The sequence below is a fragment of the Prionailurus viverrinus genome, chromosome A3 (genome assembly GCF_022837055.1).
Source record: "Prionailurus viverrinus isolate Anna chromosome A3, UM_Priviv_1.0, whole genome shotgun sequence".
In the NCBI taxonomy this organism is placed as follows: domain Eukaryota; kingdom Metazoa; phylum Chordata; class Mammalia; order Carnivora; family Felidae; genus Prionailurus; species Prionailurus viverrinus.
In genome coordinates, this window is record NC_062563.1 from 116,812,590 (window position 1) to 116,834,004 (window position 21,415).

Consider the following 21,415-nt stretch of genomic DNA (forward strand, 5'->3'; position numbering starts at 1 on the left):
TTGAATAGCCTTTCTGAAGTGCCCCAGAGTCCTGCAAATAAACCCCCTAATCTCTCTTTTTCATTTCTCTTCTTCAGTGTGAGCTGGGAGTTTCTTAAATTGGCAGTTGAGTACAGAAAAGGATGGAAATCTTAAGAGAAAAATAAGGAATTCATCACCTATGTTTACTGATATTGTCATTGCAAAATTACCTGTATATTTATATATACACTCAAACACAAATATAAACAACCTTAGCTGACTCATGCCCTTCTCTAAACTTCATGGCCTATCAGCATCCTCTCTAGCATATACTCTTAAGTATCTTGCCCCTGTTTTGTTTTGTAGTATTCTCAGAGCAAAACTCAAACTTGGTTGAATGTAATTCTCTGGTTTCTTTCTCTCTGTGTGTACTCCTGCAGTCAAAGATGGCTGGAAAAATACACAGAACCACGCTGATCAGCCTTCCTCTAAATTCAGTACTGTAGTCCTATCATGTTTTCATAATGTTTCATAACCCGTTCAGTGTCTCCCACTTTTAGAGGCAATATTTTGTTCAGATTTTCTATGATGATGATGATTATTAAAGAATATTTGTAGCAGCTTTATTTGTAACAGCTCAAACTGGAAACAGCCAAACTATCCATCAATAGGTAAATAAAATGTGGTGCATTCAAACAATGAAATATTACTTATTTATCCATAAGAGGAATGAAATATTGATACATGCAGGAACACGGATGAATCTCAAAGTAATTAGGCAGAGTGGCAGAAGCCAGATACTAAGAGTAAACACTGGATGATTCTGTTTCTAAAAAAATTCTAGAAAACACAAACTAATCTGTAGTGTCTGCAAGTAACCCAGGGGCTGCCTGAAGGGTAGGGGGAAGATGGAAAGGGCAGAAGGGAGGCATTACAGAGGGACACAGGAAACCTTTCAGAGTGCTGGATATATTCACTGTGTTGATGGTAGGGATGGTTTCATGCGAGTCTCGTATCTTCAAACTTATAAAATTGTACACTTTATATATGAGCAGTTGTTTACATGTGAATTACATGTGAATTAACCTCAACTAAGCCCTTAATTTTTTTTTTTTATATTTATTTGTTTTTGAGAGAGACAGAGACAGAGCATGAGCAGGGGAGGGCAAAGAGAGAGGGAGACCCAGAATCTGAAACAGGCTCCAGGCTCTGAGCTGTCAGCACAGAGCCCAATGCAGGGCTCGAACTCACGAACTGTGAGATCATGACCTGTGCTGAAGTCCGACGCCCAACCGACTGAGCCACCCAGGCACCCCAGCTCTTATTTATTTATTTATTTATTTATTTATGAACATAAAGAGTAGTAAGTCAAATTAAAAAAAAAATCTATGTAACCAGTAAGGCCTGCTTCATGTTGATCATATTTCTTTTTTGCATCTGTGTAAGGAACTAAAAGACCTCTACGAAATTTGATCTGCTACTTAGAAGTATCAAAATATACATTAATGTCTTAGATTTGGGATCCTTTGGGGGTTTTGTTTTGATAGGGAAAAATCTATTATAAGATGGCAGGTAGGATTCATACGGGAACTCCAGTCCCCGAACCAAAGATTCCCCTTCCTGGTTCTTCTTCCTACCCCGCCTGCTTGCGCAGGCGCCAAATTACTACTAATACGGAATGCGGAAGTAACAGACTATAAATTGTTCCTTCTGCTTCCCCTTCGGGGCTCAGACCTGTGGAGAGTCATTTCTGAGCCCCACGGTGGGAATAAACCTGCCTTCCAAGATCTGCGAGTGCCGCTTGTTTCCTCCTGCCTTCCAAGATCTCGGAGTGCCGCTTGGTTCTTCCGTCGGGTGATCCAGACCAGGTTCCGTAACACTTTATTGGTTTATTTGTTTTCTACAGTTTTAATCTGGTACACTGGAAAGAAAACGTCACATGATTTTGGTAAATGACAAAGGAGACTGTTTCAAAACGAAATGGTATAAACGAGGACGCTGTGAGAGGCACACCAACATCTCCGGGGGCCTGCATGGCAGGAACCGGATTGCTACTGTACCCATTTCACAGCCCACTGAGGATGGAGAGTGCGAGGGAGGGACCGCTTGCCCTGAGACCTACTCCATTTGCAACAGGGAGTCCAAAGACAGAACCTTCCCCTGGTTTTCTCTTAATCCTTCACAGAACTTTACCCCGCCCCCGGTTTCTCATTTTCCTGCTATATTGTAGATCCAGACTGCGTTTGCATCTAATTTAAATTTGGAGGTTTTCTTCTCGTTAGTCTCCCTGTTCCCCATTTGACCAGTTCACAGATATTGGGATTTATTTCTGCAACGATGTTCACTGCCGGTGTCTCGAGAGTCTGTCCCAACAGGAAGAGCTTGCTCACGGTCAGGCGGTCCAGAGCTTCCGCTGCCTCCCCAAAGGCCGAGCAGGCGGGGCGGCGCCCCTCTTCCTGGGCCTGGGTCTGTGGGCTGGGGCCTAGGAGCTGGGACCTGGGGGCTGGGGCCTAGGGGCTAGGGGCAGTGCACTGGTGACTACTTTGCCCCCCTCCGCCCCGCGACATTTTCTATTTTAGCTCCTTACTCTAACTTGGAACACCACTTTCTTAGAGCAAAAATCAGAAGGAAACTTCCCCACTACCACATTGACCCTCCATGGTCTGTCCTCTTATGCTGGGTCATCCTTCCTGTTACTTTCAGTTTAATTCTCAGGCTGCTAAATTTGGCCGACTTTGGCATTCTGTCCTGTCTTCTCAGGTCTCAAGGGCATTGCTTCTGAAGTTCTCCTTCATTTCTCATCCAATTCCTACATCTTAGTTCTCTCCACTGGATCATTCTCGTTAGCATAGAAGCATGCTATTCCTCCCCACCCTTCCTGTTTTTTTTTTTTTAAACCTGCTTTTGACCCTGCTTCTCCCTTTAATACTGCCCCATTTCTGATTCTCTTAACAGTAGAACTCCTTGACCGAATTTTTGTATACTCATTTTCTCTGTTTCTCTCTTCCTGTTCTTTCCTAAACCAATTACCAGAAAGGCAGTAAAATAAAACAAAGTACCACTTTGTATTGAATTTATATTGAAATCCTATGGTCAATTGAAATCAATTGAAATCAGTTTATATTGATTTATATTGAAATCCTGTGGTCAATTTTCAGCGTTATCTTACTCTATTATTAGTGCCCCCCTTGAAATATTTTTTTTCCCCATTTGTTTCCAGAACCCCACGCTCTGACATGCCTCCAACGTCTCTGCCTATTCTTCAGTGTCTTTTCTCCTCAACCTCTCAATGTTGGAACGCCCCAGAGCTTAGCCCTGGAACCTCTCCTCTTTCCATACTACTCTCTTCATGATTTTCCAATCCCATGTATTAAAATGCTATCGACTTACAAATTTTCATCTCTAGCCTAGACCCATCCCATGAACTACATATTGGTGTATCCAACTGCTGAAAAATATCTCAACTTGGATGTCCAGTAGACATTTTAAATTTAACCTGCTCCAAACGATTTTCCTGCCTTAAAACATGCTTTACTTTCAGTCTTCTGCATCTTAGTTAATGACACCTTTAATCTTTTAGTCCCCGGATAAAAATCCTTGGGGGTCATTTTTGATTTCTTTCTCTCACATTCCACATTCAATGTCAGGAAGTTATATTGGCTCCACCGTCAAAATAGATCCAGAATTTGACCATTCTTACTGTCTATACTGAAACCACTCTGATCTAAACCTGCCTCATCTCTTATCTGGATTATTTTTACAGCCTCCTAATAGTTTTCTATTTGGGTGACTTTATGACCCTACAAGTTATTCTGAATACAGCAGCCTAAGTGATCCTTTAAAACATGAGTCAGATGATGTCATTCCTTTGCTCAAAATTTGCTAGAGGCTCCATTTCCTTCAGGGTAAAAGCTAATGCCTTACACTGGCTGAGGAGGGTCGATACCCTCTGGCTAATTTTACCTTCCAGACCTCTCCCTTACTGGTTTCCTCTTTTTCTCTGAGGTCATACTGACCTTTTTGCTTTGACTTAAATATGCTAGGTAAGCTTGCACATCAGCCTTTGCAATGACTGTTCCCACTCCCTGGTATACCTTCTCCCAGATATCCATGTGCCTCACTTCCTTTCCTTATTTAAACCTTTGCTCAAATGTCATCTCAGTAGGCTTATCCTACTGACCATTCTATTTAAAATTACTACTTCCTCAACCTTAATTCCTGGTATCCTGTCTCCCATTGTCTGCTTTATTCTTATTCATGTCATTACCACATTCTCTAATACTAAACACATCCCTTATTTATTTTGTCCATCTTCTGTCTCTGTTAGAATATAAGCTCCAGGAGGGCAAGACTTTTGACTGTTTTATGCACTAATGTACCCAGGACTGTGGCTATGGCATGGCAGGTGAAACTTTCAGGTAGCTGTTATGATAGACTCCCAAGCCCTTGTGTGGGACAATGGGACATTCCTTACTGTAATACGTTTGGAACACAGTGTGAACAGTTGCCATAGAACTTATGCCATGTAGCATCTTGGATGCATTTCCAAGGCTAGAAAAAAGCCAAGTCATGTGGTAGGTGCTCAGAAATATTTGTTGAATGAAAGTGACTAAATGAGTGGATTTATTGAGCTTTTTCTTCTAGCCTCATACAGGGTCTATTTTTGTAAATGTTGCATATCTGCTAAAAAAGTGATATTCTCTGCTGTTGAGTGTAAAGTTCTAAATACATCCAATAGCCAGTGTGACCATATACTTTATTGTCCCAAGTGTGACAGGCTTGACAGTAAAAGGGGCCACTATTAAATTTTTTTTTTTAACGTTTTATTTATTTTTGAGACAGGGAGAGACAGAGCATGAACAGGGGAGGGTCAGAGAGAGGGAGACACAGAATCTGAAACAGGCTCCAGGCTCTGAGCTGTCAGCACACAGCCCAACGCGGGGCTCGAACTCACGGACCAAGAGATCATGACCTGAGCTGAAGTCGGCCGCCTAACCGACTGAGCCACCCAGGCGAAAGGGGCCACTATTAAAAATGAGCCAGGACATTAACTAGTACTGTCTGGGACAAATGAGGACATAGAGTCATTCCACTGATAGCTCATACTTATCAATTGTATTGTTCTCATCTTGAATATGTTTGCTTATTTCTGTCTGCTTGATTTATCAGCCTCTGAGAAGAGTATACTAAAATCTCCAATGGAAAATGTTAATTTATTTCTATTTTGATATTCTTGTACTTCACTATAGTGTTTGGTGCTCTTTGAACCCTTTCAAATTTGTTCATTTTGTTTCATTATAGGAAAGTTATTATTTATTCAAATATTTCTTTGCCTTTTTTCTCTTTCTGGATACCCTGTTTTTCATATGTTGGCCTACAATTATTGTTATTTTTTTTTAATATTTATTTTGATAGAGAAGGTGAGAGAGAGAGAGAGAGAGAGAGAGAGAGAGCGCGCACATGTGCAAGCAGGGGATGGCCAGAGAGGGAGAGAGAGAATCCCAAGCAAGCTCAGCACTGTCAGTACAGAGTCCGACACGGGGCTCGAACTCACTAACTGTGAGACCATAACCTGAGCTGAAATCAAGAGTCAGATGTTTAACTGACTGAGGCACCCAGGTGCCCCTGGCCTCCAATTATTATTTACTTAGTAGATAATTTTTTTTTTTTAATTTAAACCTTTATCTCCTTAATTTTTCCTGCTTGATTTTAGAACAGTTTCTCAATCTAATTTTCAAGCTGACCAATTACTTTTTTCAATTGATTCCATCCTTTAATATATTCTATTTTTATTTTTATTTCAACCATTATAATCATCAAATCTAATACTTTTTTTTTGTTTTTAAAAAATCATTTAAAATTTTTGCTTTGCATTAGTAACACCTTTATTTACTATAGTTTTCATACTTAAAAAAACAATCTTAGTTCATCTGTTTTAACATTTCTTTCTCAGATGGGTCTATGTTTCTTCAGTTTGTTGACCTTCCTTTGTGATTGTTCTAACTCTCAGGAGTCTAGTTATTTTTGCCTCTGAGCGCAAGCTCCACTGGGGATATCAGCTACTCTGTTTGGTAGTGTGCATTTTAAAAGTGTTTTTGTTTGTTTGCTTTTGGTGTTTTTGAATTATTTGCATTGTGATCAGAAACTGTGAGCTGTTTCATACATATATTCTTTGAACTTTATAGGGACTTGCTCTATGGCCTCCCCAATACCTAGTCTATTTTTTAATAGTTGAGCAATTGAGAAGAATTGTGCATTCTGAAATTATTGGGAGGAAAGTCCTATAACTGTCCATTAGATCTAGCTTGTTAATGCACTGTTCACATCTATAGCTTTACTAATATTTGACTGTTTGATCTTTTCAGTAACTGACAAAAGTGCATTAAAAGATTTCACTGTGATGTTGCAGTTTATTAATTCAGTCAGTTTTTGCTCAATACATTTTGAAGGTAGGTTGTTAGTTGCATACGGATGTAGAATTATTGTATCTTCCTGAGAATCGAGATTTTTATTACTAGTGATCTTTGTCTGTAATAATATTTTCTGTTGAATTATATTTTGTCAGATGTTAGTGTGGAGTGATCTGTCATATCTCAGTTATGGTAAGTTTCTCAGTTTTTTACTTTGAAATATTCTGTGTCCTATTTTAGGTGTATCTTTTATAAGCAGCATACAGTTGGATTTTGTTTGCCATCCAAAATGATGATCTCTTTATTTTAACTGCTGAGTGTGCATAAAGTTTTCTTCTTTATAATCACTATTCTGTATTATATGTATGTATGATTTTGGGCCTTCTATTTGCCCACTTTTTCTTTTCTTTTTTTTTTTTTTTTTTTTTTTTTTTTTTTTTTCAACGTTTATTTTTATTTTTGGGACAGAGAGAGACAGAGCATGAACGGGGGAGGGGCAGAGAGAGAGGGAGACACAGAATCGGAAACAGGCTCCAGGCTCTGAGCCATCAGCCCAGAGCCCGACGCGGGGCTCGAACTCGCAGACCGCGAGATCGTGACCTGGCCGAAGTCGGACGCTTAACCGACTGCGCCACCCAGGCGCCCCTTCTTTTTTTTTAGTAGGCACCACACAGAGCCCAACATGGGGCTCGAACTCATGACCCTGAGATCAAGACCTGAGCTGAGATTAACAGTCAAATGCTTAACCAACTGAGCCACCCAGGCATACCTATTTATCCACATTTTCATTGCTTTTCTTTCTCCTTTTTTTTAGCAATCTTAGGATTCATTTACATTTTGTTTAATCCCCTTTGTCTATACTGTTTTGGAAGTTGTATGCTTTGTTTTTAAAAAATTGTAATGGTTTTGGGGTGCCTGGGTGGCTCAATTGGTCAAGCATTGGACTCTTGATTTTGTCTCAGGTCATGATCTCACTGTTGTGGGATTGAGCCCCACGTTGGGCTCTGTGCTGACAGCGTGCAGCCTGCTTGGGATTCTCTCTCTCTCTCTCTCTCTCTCTCTCTCGCTCTCTCTTTCTTTCTCTCTCCTCCTGCCCTTCTGCTTTATCTCTCTCTCAAAAAATAAACATTAAAAAAAATTTAAAAAGCCACTAGTGATAAAAACCACTTGTATTTATTTATCTGAATTGTGTGTGGTGTGTTATATGGATCAGGAGTCTCAGTGTTAAAGAGGGGACAAGTACAGTTGCCATCCCTAAAGCTGGGGGAGCAAAAGCAAGGGGCTAGAATTACTAAAACTCACAAGCTTGGAGGAGGGGCCTCATGATGCTGAAATGTCAATCTTTGGGGCAAGGGTACTTATTGCTTATCTGGTACTTATCTGGTTCTGGTGTCCGTGAGCTCAGGGGAAGGGCCTCCTGGGTCTGAGATCCAGACCCCAGAGGAGGGAGCCCAGCTGGTGGATGCTGATGTCTCTGAGGGTGTGCAGGGAGGCTTGCTCTGCTAGAGCTGAAAAACTGTGAACTGAAGTCAGCTGCTGCCTGAGTTAAGAAATGTGACTATTTCTTTAACTTTTCTCTTCATGATAGAGCGTCTCCCAGGCAGTCGTAACCTTTTTGAGCTTGGTGAGGATGCTGGAAGAGCCAAAGCAGGCGTTGCAGTAGTTACAACCCGACTTCCTTGGTTTTGGATGCCCTCTGGAGCCCTTACCTGGCTTTTCATCCAATGAGAGTGTGCTCGAAGAACTGTAGAAATAATTTGAGGCTGTGGATGGTGTCTCCCTCCAAAGATGATTGACTTTTGCCTCAGTCGGCCAGTTGTGCTAGGTGAAGACTTAATTCATTTTGAAATTCAGTTGATTTGATACTGGTTTTGGCCTCTGTGGGGGCCATCACTCTTATAGCTAGGGTGTAACTCAGCCTGGGGTTACGTTACAGGGTTCTGAACTCCACTGTTTATCTCCCTAGCCTGTAAGACTACCAAGAGTTTGGCTTAGCTTCTCAACTTGTTTGTTGCCACTTTCTTCCCGACCTCCCATATTCTCATTTGGTCACTTTCAGCATATACTCTACGAGAAAAAAAGTACAGCTAAACATATGGCTCTTGTCTCTCCTTGTCTCTTCTCTTAGAGGTCTTAGGTTCATGTTCTCACTGTTTTGGTAGCTCTTCAGCGTTTAAAAACATCTTTTAAAATAACAACTATGTTCTCATGGCTCACTTGGTTTAGTGTCTGGCTCTTGATCTCAGCTCAGGGTCTTGATCTCAGGGTTGTAAGTTCAAGCCCTGCATTGGGCTCCACGCTGTGGGTGAAGCCTACTGAAAAACAACAGCAACAACAACAACAACAACAACAACAAAAACAACCCAACTATATTCTTCTGTTTTTTTATTTATTTATTTATTTTTTAAATTTTTTTTAATGTTTATTTATTTTTGAGACAGAGACAGAGCATGAACAGGGGAGGGTTAGAGAGAGAAGGCACAGAATCCGAAACAGGCTCCAGGCTCTGAGCTGTCAGCACAGAGCCCGACGCGGGGCTCGAACTCACGGAGTGTGAGATCATGACCTGAGCTGAAGTCGGCCACCCAACCAACTGAGCCACCCAGGCGCCCCTCTTCTGCTTTTTTAAACATTCTTGATGGATGACTTGGTCTGATACAAGTCTTAACTTGAAACAGAACCTGTTCAGTTTTTGAATTCAATGATTATGTATTTTTATTTCTAGAAGTTCTTTCTGAATCTTTTGCAGATATTCTTGATTACTTTTTAATGGGCTGGAACATGATTTTCACTCCCTCTTTCATTAAATGTGTCTGTGTGTGTATTTTATAAAGATGTAACTAATATACAATAAAATGCACAAATCTTTACAGTGCAGTTTGATGAATTTTGACAATTGTATGTCCTGTGAAACCACTATCCTAGTCAGCATATTGATATTTCCTTAATTCCACAAAGCTCCCCCATATATCTTTTCAGTCAATTTTCCTCCTACTTCCCCAGCTGTTCTGAGATCTATCATCCATAGCTTACTTTTGCCTGTTTTTGAACTTTATATAAATTGAATCATACACTATGTATGTGTGGCTTCTGAATGTGCTTTCTTTTTCTCAGCATCATGTTTTTGAGAAAAATCCATGTTGTAGTTCATTCTTTAATTCATTTCCATTTTATTGTTGAGTCATATTTCATTGAGTGAGTTATACCACAATTTGTTTATCCATTCTTATGGATGAATATTTAGGCTGTTTCTGGATGTTGGCCATTATAAATAACGCTGCCATGATCATCTTTGGACAAGTGTTTTTGTTGACATGTGTTATATTCTATTTTTACTTATTTTATATTTTGTATCTGATAATTTTAATATCTGAGTCATTTGGGTTTTAAATTTTTGCTTTGTTGTTGTTGGTCCTTCCCTGGTGGTTTGTTTTCATGTTTTTGGTAATTTTTTAAAAAGCTTATTTGTTTCTTTTGAAAGAGTGGGGAGGGGCAGAGAGAGAGAGGGAGAGAGAGAATCCCAAGCAGGCTCCACACTGTCAGTGCAGAGCCCAATGTGGGGCTTGAACTCATGAACCATGAGAACATGACCTGAGCCTAACTCAGATGCTTAACCACCTGAGCCACCCAGGTGTCCCTGTTTTTGGTAATTAAAAAAAAAAAATTTACGTATTTATTGTGTGTGTGTGTGTGAGAGAGAGAGAGAGAGAGAGAGAGAGAGAGGAGGACAAAGAGAGAGGGGGAGAGAGAGAATCCCAAGCAGGCTCCATACTGTCAGCACAATCTCACAAACTGTGAGATCATGACCTGAGCTGAAATCAAGAGTCAGATGCTCAACTGACAGAGCCACCCAGGAGCCTCTGTTTTTGGTAATTTTGATTTAGTCATACTTTGCTGACTGCGGGAATCCTGAGGGGTTTGAGCGATTTTGCCTTTGTGTCTGCCAGGTGCCTGGGGTGATTTTGATGAGAAGTGCTTGAAATTAATTTTCCCTTTGGAGTTCCCTGCATATAGATAGTGTATCTTCAGACCCCTCCCACAGGAGGGAAGCCTTGTGCTTACAAATTCCCAGTGAGCCTTTTTTCAACCCTGAGCCATGGCCTGAGACAGACAGATTTCCTTCTGCTCCCACGTTGACATTTCCCCCAGCTCACCCCTCTCCAACGGTGTAGCTCTTCAGAGATCCTGAATGCATGCAAGGTCCCACTTCTAGCCTCCACCTTGGGTCTCTCAGTCGACATCTGGTCTTGTGTCTTCCATGGAGCACTGTTAAAACAGGGCTCCTAGGTTCTGGGCAGAGAACTCCAGAATAGCCCAAGGCTCTCTCCTCAGACTCCTTTCTGTTCCCCCTTCATTTTGAGACCTTGTGGATCTCTCTTATTTTCTTGTGAGCTTGGCTGTGCATTTAAAAGATTTTTTTTATATCCATCTCGCACTTTTAGATATTTATAACATGAGTTCCTCCCCTCCGCTGTCCACCCCAGCAATGTCTGGTCACTTGCCCCAAATACAAACCCTTGAAATACTTTTACACAGACACTGCTCTGCCTTCTGCGGAGAGTAGATCACTACTTCATGTTTTCCATTCTCCATATTTCTATTTTCGGAGTGAGCAGCAAGTCTGCTTACTCATCATAAAATCCTGCATTGTCACAGGGTTTCTGGATAGCGTTTTGGCATTTCTTTCCCTTCAGCTGTCTTCAATCAGAAGTGGCAGAGCTGTTTGCTACCTGGCCTCGCTGAGGGCTACTAGCTTTTTCATAAAGAGTTCTCATTTGGCTTCCTGTTTCCCCTGTCCTTGGGTGGTGCCAAGCGAGTGCCAAGATGCCCCTGACCTTGCTTAACTTGATGGTTGCTGGTTTGGCCTTTCGTGGTGTGTGCAGACTTCTCCAGAACTTCTCTAGAACTGTTCTAGAGTTCTCTAGATGTTCTCTAGAACTTCTCTAGCACTTCCCAGGGCCATTCTGTGCCTCTCCCCCTGACTTGGCCCAAACTGCCATTACTGTCCATCCACTGGGCTTTGGCCTTTTGGCTGATTCCAGTTTCTCTGAAGGTGAATTTTCTTCCCCATTTTCCATCCTTTTTGGAAAGAGAGTGGTGTGCAGAGGGGTTTGGTGCACAGAGAGCACTTACTGAGCTGCCCAGGGCCAGAGGCCCACGCCTTGCGTCTAGAGCAGAAGTGACTCCAGGGGTGCCTGTGGCTCAGTTGCATGTCTGACTTGGGCTCAGGTCATGATCTCGCTGCTCGTGAGTTCGAGCCCCGTGTCGGGCTCTGTGCTGACAGCTCAGAGCCTGGAGCCTGCTTCTGATTCTGTGTCTCTGTCACTCTCTCTGCCCTCCGCCCACTCACGCTCTCTCTCTCTCTCTCTCTCTCTCTCTCTCAAAATTAAACATTAAAAAAAAAGAAGTGACTCTGTACAGTTCTTCCTACTTCTCTGGAAGGCTGTGCTCCACCTGCACCTGGGCCTGCCTGTCACAGTCCTATCCCACCCCCTCTCCTTGTGCTTATCAGCCTCCCTGGATAGATTAAAAAAACTTCCTCAGGAAAAGAAAGGACTGTCTTTTGTTCTCTGACAGATAGTGCCTGGCACATGTGAGTGTTCCAGAAGAGTCTGTTGACTGAATGACCTTGGGATTGCTCCGAGGCTGCGTCCTGTTTAGGGTTTGGGTTTGGGGCTCCAGATGTGGGACGCTAGATACCCCCCTCCCACATCTAAGGCATCTCCCTGGCTAAGTCCTAATGATGCAGCATTAAGGAACGAGCGCTTAGGACCAGGAGACCTAGGTTTATAGATAAACCTGCTAACTTCTCTGCAGCTGTCTTCTCCCCATAAAACAGGGCTGTGACAGCTCGCTCTGTCTGCCTCCGAAGGTTGTAGTGGAGACTGTAAGGCTCTTGCTTCGCCACTGTCTTCGTGAGACAGAATTGTTTCCCAGGGTCTAGTTAACTCACCCACCGTCACCTAACTCCTACCACCCCTCAGCCTGGCTTGTCCTCCTGACCTGGGAAGCCGGAGGGCAACTCTGTCTGGGTCATGCCTAGAAGCTAGCTCATCTTCTGTGCCCTGAACCAAAAGGCAAGTGATTGAGAGCCTGGAGTGATCTCTGTGAACACTGGGTGTCACTCTTGGCCTTAAAATACATCTAATCCCCTGCCCTGTAAATTTTCCTCTTCCTGTCCGCCTTGGTTCGGGGTGTTGAGCGTGGCAGGGCTCATATGTTCCGTATATTTCCAGTATGTGAAATTCCTGGCAGTTTTTCAATTCCTGGCAGCGACCCTTGGTGCTGTCACTCCGAACCCATTTAGGCCTTCGCTTTCAGGTAGAGGGTGCTTGTGCAGTCCTGATTTATTTTAATTTTCACCTCACTGACATGTGACCGGGAAGGTATGTCCATGGCCAAAGTGTTAGTAAATTGGGTTTCAGGACTAAAGTCGGACAATTTTTGAAAGTCAGCACATTTGGGATTGGTCGCAGAAAGTACCCTGCATCTTCCTCAACTATTTTGCTGTTTAAAAAAAAAAATGTTTTCAAACTGCTGCCTCAGGATGACCTAGTTATTCTAGTAGGACAGCAGAGGGATATCTCTGACTTTACCTCCACCAAAGTTTTCCAGACGGACAAAGTCAGTCAGTGATGCTCTAGTTTAGTTTTTAAGTTTCTGGAGCTCTCTGGAGGTGCTACTTTGTTGATCGCTCTCCTCTTTTAAAATTTTTTTTTTTTTTCAACGTTTATTTATTTTTGGGACAGAGAGAGACAGAGCATGAACGGGGGAGGGGCAGAGGCTCTCCTCTTTTAAAAAGTCTATCTCGGGGAGCCTGTGTGGCTCAGTCAGTGAGGTGTCAGACTCCTGATTTCCGCTCAGGTCATGATCTCATGGTTTGTGAGTTCGAGCCCCGAGCCGGGCTCTGTGCCGACAGTGCAGAGCCTGCTTGGGATTCTCGCTCTCCCTCTCTCTCTGCCCCTCCCCTGCTTGTGCATGCTCTCTCTTTCTCTCAAAATAAATAAACAGACTTAAAAAAAAAAAAGTCTATTTCAACTTTTGTTCTGTTTTCTCCTGGTGTGCTATCCAGGTCTCTAGATGCTTCTTCTGAGCAGTCTCGCTCCTCTGTACCCATGCTCTCACCGTTTCCTGCGTGCACTGCCCTTGGCCTTTGTCCTTCTACGTCATACCAACCCCTCACCCACCGTTCCCAATCCATGTTGTATATACAGCTCTCTGCTCACTGCCATCTCTAGCTGGCTGTCCCCGAAGACATTGCTTTAAAAAGTAGCTTTATTGGGGCACCTGGGTGCCTTAGTCAGTTAAGTGTCCAACTCTGGATTTCAGCTTAGGTCACGATCTCATGGTTGGTGAGTTCGAGTCCTGCATCTGCACTGACAGAGGGGGGAGCCTGCTTGGGATCCTCTTTCTCCCACTCTTTCTGCACCTCCCCCATTCATTCTCTCTCCCGTAAAGTACATAAATAAGCTTAAAAAAGTAGCTTTATTAAAAAAATAAAATTAAAAAAAATGCAGATTTATTGAGGTATTTATTTATGCACAATACAATTCATTCATTTTGGGGGTATAGTTTCACAAATTTCAGTAACTACCACCTCGGTGAAGATATGGGCCTTAGAAAAATGTACTACTCCCATTCTGTAAAATTTCTTTTTCATATCTTAACCTTGTTTCTCAGTATTTGCTCGCCCTGAAAAGTTTTCCCGTGGTCTTTTGCAGTCGGTCCCCTGCCCTGATCCTTGGGCCCTGGCAACCACTGATCTTTCTGTCACTATGTTGTTTTGCCTTCTCGAGAAGTACATGAAAATAGAATCAAATGGCCTATAGTTTTTTGTGGTTGACTTCTTTCACTCAACTGAATCATCACTTTTTTTGAGAGAGAGAGAGAGAGAGAGAGAGAGAGCAAGTGTGTATGAGTGGAGGAGGGGCAGAGGGAGAAGGAGAAAGCATCTTAAGCAGGCTCCATGTCCAGCACAAATCCCTACCCAGGGCTTGGTCTCAAGAACCACGAGATCATGACCTGAGCTGAAGTCAAGAGGATGCTTAATCAACTGAGCCACCCAGGTGCTCCCCTAATCATCACTTTTGACATGTGCAAAAAATAAGCGCATCTCTTTTTCCAAGCTTCTCTTGTGATGGTGCTTCTATTCGCCCTGATAGCAAAGTCAGAAACCTGGGTGTCATCTTACCGAGGCCCCTTCCTCTCATTTGCCATTCTCTGCCAATACCCTGCCACGTGCAATTAGCCAGGAAGTCCTAGAGCTTCTTTCTCTTCCATTTCTGAGCCTACCCTTCTCTTCATTCTCAAGGTCACTGACTTGAGGTTCCATTTACTCCTTGCTCCTCTCCCTGGTCTTCGTGCCTTCAGCCTGCCCTTCTCACAGTCACCAGTGTGAACGTCTAAAACACAAATCTTATCTTACCACTCCCTTACTTCAGAGGTTCTCCATGGCTTCTTAGCATTAGTGAATGCCACCTTGATGGTTTGATTTATTTCTGCCTAAATCTCTATGCTTTATTTTCCTGAACTTCCTCAAATGCAGCCTATGCTCAGCCATTACTTAGCATTTTCTTGCAAGGGCCATGCTCACTCATCATGCCTGTGCCTTTCTTTGTGCATGCTGTTCCCTTGACCTGGGATGCCCTTTTCCTTCTCCTTCATCTAGCTGACTCCAACTCACTCTTAAGAGCCAACCCATATGACTCTTCTTCTGCAGGGGTTTCCCTAGCTACCAGCCCCAGACTGGGTTAGGTGTTCCTCTGTCATCACATTTATCATCAGTCATATATGATACTGTATCAGTTTATTGTTGAGCTGGTAATCTGTCTTTCCCACCAGGATCTTAAGTTCCTGAGGAGTTTGTGTTGTGTTTGAGTTTGTATCCTGTTCTTAGAACAGGGCCAGGTACATGGGTGGTATCCAATGAATGTTTCCTGAATGATTAAGGTAGACCAGAGAGAGATCTAGAATGTCATGCAGAAGCAGGGGCTAGGGTCAGGAATACCTGGTGTGGAAAACAAATGCCCCATTTTATGTCTCAATCATAGGTAGGTCTGCCTGTCATGGCGGGAAGAGAAGCATAAGTGGGGGAGTCATTGGGGGGAGTCCACAAAGGAAGTATGGGAAAGGAGGCATATTGGAATAGCCAGATCTCTGGTCTAGTAGTAAAAGTGTCTGACTGTGGAGAGCAGCATCTTTGTTTTTTAGCAATGGGTTTAAAAAAGATTTTAAGGGAGGGAAAGTCAAGAGGGAAAGAGAGCCTGAACTGTGGCGAAAACAATAAAAATTAGAGAAGTTTATATTCTTAGATTTCCGTGTGAGAGAGCAAGACTATGGAGTACCAGACAGTGCTCTTTTGATAACATCACTCAACCGGGCTAGTCAAATGTTGTTTCTGACTGTGAACAGTGTCCTGTGGTTGTCACAGTACTTTTCCAAGCCTTGTCTTATAGTATCTGCACACCAAACCTGGAAGTAGGTAGAGTTGGTATGGTGAATCCCATGGAACCCATGGTGAATCCCACGGAACCAACGAGGAATGGGAGGCTTAGGGAGCCTTGCTGACTTACTCATGCCACAGGGCTGGCACTCTTCCTCTTTCAGCTTCTGTCTCTAAGGTGAGCCCTTGGGCTGAGTTGCCAATATCAGGTATGTTTAGAGATGATGTGTTTGAGAAGGCCTGTGGCTATTTGCAGACCTTATAATAAGACAAGAGAGACCTGACCAAGAACATCCAGAGGAGGAAGCTACTGTAGGTTGGAGAGCAATCTCTGAGTCAATGAAATGTTAGAACAATTTAATATTAGATTAACAGGAGAACTGTGAGTTCCCCAAAGTCTTAATGTCTTCCAGTTACACAGCTGGGGCAATTGGCCAAGGAAACTTTTGATTAACTAGAGCTTTATGGGATGAAACATTTCCTATGGTAGTGCTGTTTTTTTTTTTCTTTTTCCAATGAAAGAGAAAAGAAATGATTCTCAAAAGGGAGAAGGGATAGTTATAAAAGGAAGCACTTTTATATTTCCTTTTATATAGATGTTCTTGTGTTAAATGATGTTGAGTCTTAATACCATATTATCAATCTTTTTTTTTTAATGTTTATTTTGAGAGAGAGAGAGACCATGGAGGGGCAGAGAGAGAGGGGGAGACAGAATTCCATGTGGGGTGAGATCCCATGAAACATGACATCACGACCTGAGCTGAAATCAAGAGTTGGACATTTAACAGGCTGAGCCACGAAGTGCCCCACCATATTATCAGTCTTATCACAACATGGAACTTGGAAGTTTTGGTTTTGAGTGGAAAACTGGCATTTTTCTTAGTTGATGTAGTGTAGAGGTTAAGAGCACAGGCTCAGGCTTGAGACTGTCTTAATTCAAATCCTGGCTGCACCACTTACAGCTGTAGGATCTTGGGCAATTTGCTTATTTATTCTGGGCCATTCTGTTCCTAACTTATAGGTTTACTCAAGTGTTAATTGATATGTTCAACAGAAATCATTTAGCGTATTATTGGAAATAATATAGTAATAATGCCTCATATTTGCATGTAGCTGGCTTTAACTTTTTAAAAGCCCTTCCATTTCATTCTTACAAAACCCCATTGAATAGGCTAGGCAGGATTATTGTTTTCTTGACACATAGGGAAACTACAGCCCAGAAAGGTTAGGTGATTTGTGAAAGGTCATAGATAAAGCATGAAGGACAGTCTCCTGAGTGCCAGTTCAGATGGCTCTTACCAGTCTACTTTTTACAGAGATGGTGGAATTCGAAATTATTGTCGGGGAGCAAAAGAGTGATTATGTTGGGGGGGGTCTTAGCCACTCTTTCCTATTCTTCTTTATCAGGAATTTGCTTTCATTGGGTTTTAGATCTTAAGTAAGAGCCTGAACATTAGCTGAGGCTCTATAAGTTAGATTGTTGTGTGTCAAATCCTACTTACTGATACTCTAAGTGAAATCTTTGTTATTCTCACTGATTTATTCTTGGGGTTGTTTTGTATTCATTTTATTCTCAAGTTTAAACTGATTAGAGCCAGAGTCCATTCCAGTCTTTGAATAAGTATTTGTTGGGTACATACTACGTGCCAGGAAATGGGCTAAGTGATTTCACATTTCACACATTTAATCCACGTAGCAACCCTATACATTATGGTAAATTGTGTCCATTTTATAGAAAAGGAGATAGAGGGTCAGAGATGCCGAGGAATGCACCAAAACCTATTAAGGACCATTACAAGAAAGGAAAATTACAGGTGAATCTTTCTTTTGGATAATGATACAAAATTCCTAACAAAATACTAGCAAACTGGTCCAGCAATATATAAAAAAGATAATACAGTAGAACCTTGGATTGCGAGCAACTTGTTCTGTGAATGTTCTGCAAGACAAGTAAACATTTCTAATAAATTTTAACTTGGTGAATGAGTGATGTCTTGCAATACGGGTAGTACGTGATGCTAAATGTCACACCGTCACAACTGAGTCAATGGTTGTTTTCTCTCATTCTCTCTCTCTCTCTCTCTCTCTCTCTCTCTCTTTCTCTCTCCAGGATTGTGGGTGATCGTCTCTCATGCTTGGATGCTCAGTCTCAGGCCATAGTGTTTGGCAGAAATTAGTGATTTTTCAGAATGCTGGAAGGTGCCCACAACTGGCACTAGTGTGTTTTTTGTCACTTCAAAGCACCTGTGGACAGTCCTTCGCTTTTCCATACAAGAGTGAGCTTAGGAATGCTTTACTTCATTCTAGGTCAGGCTGCCTGCAGATACATACTCTTTACTACCTTTAATACAGTATATGAACAGAGTTTGTTAATACTGTACTGTGCTGTAGTCCACATCATGTGAGTGTGTACAATGGCCCCCATGCCGAAAAAGGTTGAAAAGAAAGGCGGTAAGAAGAAGGAGATGATTATGGTGGAAGTTAAGAAGGAAATCATTGAGAAGTATGAACAAGGTATGTGTGTGGCTGAAATTGCAAGATTTTATGAGAAGTGTGTGTCTGCATCTTGTCTGCAGAGGAGGAGGAGAAAAAGGTGGAGGAATCCCTCACTTCAAATGACATTAGGAAGATGTGTAAAATATGGGAAACAGTGCAAAATTTTGTAGAAAAGCACCACCCAAATAAGGCTGTAGCAGTGTGAGTGATGAATCTGTTTAACAACAATGCAACATCACATTGCGTTGAAATCCTTAAAAGGAGGCAAAAGCAAGTGTCATTGGGTAGATTCCTTGATAAAATTGCGCTAAAAGAAAAAGATTCCATTGAGCCAATGGATAACAGTGATTTCTATTAGTGATAGTGAAAGTTATCCTACACAATAACCTTCCTCTCTCTTGCCTCCCTCGCACCAGCCACGAAGGTTTTCAAAGGTAAGTACAGGCTAATTTGCTTATTTTTCTTTATATTTTGTATTTTCTTTATTATTTTGTATTATGTTACAGTATTGTAATCATTTTTATATGAATGTTTTTGGGTTGTGGAATGAATCATCTGAGTTTCCATTGTTTCTTATGGGGAAATTCACTTTGATATACAAATACTTTGGAGTACAATCATGTTTCTGGAATGAATTATGCTCACAAACCAAGCTTTTACTGTATATCACAACCAAGTTGAGTCTACGTAGGAAGTCAAGGTTGGTTTAACATTCAAAAATTAGCCAATTCAGTTTACCTAATTAGCACAATAATGAAAGTCAAATGATTAGTTTAATAGATGAAAATCATATGATTACTTTCATAGATGAAGTGTAACATTTCATAAGGTTCAGGACTAATTTATGAAAAAAAACTCTAAGTTAGCCAGTAGTAAAAGGAATCTTCCTTCTTCTGATAACAGGAACTTATGAAAAAATAATAAAAATCTATAGTAAGCATAATTAATGGTGAAATTTTGAAAGTTCTCATGAGAAGATCAGAAAGGAGACAGTGATGCCTGCAATAACACTTCACTCCAACAATATATTAGAAGTCCTAGCTAGAGAAATAAATCAGGGGGTAAAAAAAGCAAGATGAATAGTAAGGAAGAAATAAAGCTCTCATTATTTGCAGATGACACGATCATGTCCACAGAAAGTCCAGAAAGTTCTACAGGTGTAAGATTTAGATTATTAGGTGAGATTGGTAAGGTCAATGGTTACCAGGTCAATGGGCAGTAGCAACAGTTAGAAAATGAAAGTTTTAAAACATAGCATTTGCACTAATGTCAAAACCATCAAATATGAGGAATACGTTTAAAGAAAGACCTGCAAAACCACTACATTGGGTCTCCCTCTTCAATGTGCAGAATATCGTTTTTTACCACTGTTTTCACTGAGGTACTTTGCTCTTGTTTTCTGATCAGTCTGATGTGCTCAAGCAAGCCTCACTAGTTCTGTTTCACCCGTGGCCATCCTCTCGTCTCCTCCCAGAGAAGAAGGCTCCTTCATTTGGCTACTTGAGAGTGGGGTCCTTAGCTGCTTCCGGTCCTCTTTCCTCCCTTACCCTAGTCATTGGTTTTCTGGTTCCTCCAAATTCGGAGATTTTCTGTGGTTCTGAGGTGGAAAGGTTTGATTTGCTTCTTGATGACTTCCCCCTCTTCATGCTTAGTTCTCAGCTTTCTCTGTGTTCCTAAGTCAGCTATCACTTCCATTTTCTGGAGTCTTGTGGGTGCCTTTCATCTGCTGTCATCCTCTCTCTCCATTTTGTCCTTATGGATTCACACCTAAAAAATTCTTGTCTTGTCGTTTTAGTGGGGCTTGAGGAGGAAGTGGAGATAAATGCATGGGTTTAATCTGCCATGTTGAACAGGAAGTCATATACAAAGTTATAAAAAAGCAGTCAGGAGGCAGTGTTTGTATGTTTATTCCTATATAAGCCACTTAACACCTAATATCCTGCTTGCTTCCACAGCTCTCTTAGCTGCTGTCCTGCACGGGCATTTGAGTTTGCTGCTGCTACACCAGGTGATCTCTGGGGTAGCAGCCTTGATAGCTTGTCATTGCTTCCCAATGGTGTTCCACGCCATGAGGATCCTGGGTTGACTGACAGGAAGGAGACTGCAATCCCTGAGTCCTCAGTCCCCCCACTTCATTCGTGAGATTGTCTTTTGGGGTTTGAAAACACGGACCAGCTTGAACAATGCCATTAATTAAAGCGTATTCTAATTGATTGGATAATCCCTAGGCAGTTTAAGTTTAGGGAGGGAAGGGATAAAGGAAATGAGAATAGATGCAGAAATCTAGATAACTCTTTCTCCTTCTCTCAAGCTCATCCTAACTGCAAGCACCTGATGAAAAAGGTCTCCTTAAACTGTAATTTGCTGAGTGAATGGCTCTCCTTCCTACCCTCTCCTTGCCTTTCTTCTGCACGCAAACATCTGTAGCGTCTCTGAACTGTGAGGCCGAGGAATGTGGGGATCAAGTGTGGGAATGCCTGCATTCAAATGATGCCTCCACCCCTTACCAGCTCTGTGACCTTGGGCAAGTTACCTAACTTCCCTGTGCCTCAGTTTCCTCATCTTCAAACTGGGGCAATAGTAATCCCCACCTCATATGATTTTTGTGATAATTAAATGTATTTGTATGTAGACATACTTAGAGCTGTGCCAGCCACATATTAAGCACTTAATGCACATTTGCTATTATTATTACATTTGCTATGTGCTTGTCTTTACAAATGGAGTTGAAAGTCTTTATACTCAGGAGCTTGCTGTCTGTATGAAGATAGATTCGTATTTTAGTAGAGGGACAGTCATTAATTCAGTGAGGGTTGGTGACTGGGGGTTGTGGGAGAGGGCATTTGGGAAATTATTCCAGAGCAGGTGGAGATCTTTGAGAGAATGAGTCAGCCATCACCAGAATGTAAGTAGTATGAGGGCAGGAATTTATCCTCAGTGCCTAGAACAGCACTTGCCATGTAATAGGTACTCAGTAAACATTTGTTGAGTGAATGAATGAGTGATAAACGGGAAGGGTGGGCCAAGGAGTAATGAATTGCAGACAGAAGAAACAGAGTATTGGGCAAGTACAGGGTTCAGAGAGCATATGACACGCATTGGGGGG

At 41.9% G+C, this 21,415-nt stretch overlaps 1 long non-coding RNA gene across 1 annotated transcript in view; it reads left to right on the top strand.

Annotated features, from left to right (window-relative positions):
* Positions 1 to 1,686: 1,686 nt before the first annotated feature.
* The window catches only part of LOC125161899 (uncharacterized), a 151,039-nt gene continuing 131,310 nt past the window's right edge, over positions 1,687 to 21,415 (top strand). The window contains exon 1 of the long non-coding RNA XR_007150804.1: positions 1,687 to 1,829. This is a non-coding gene — a long non-coding RNA (uncharacterized LOC125161899). The remainder of the gene's footprint in view (positions 1,830 to 21,415) is intronic.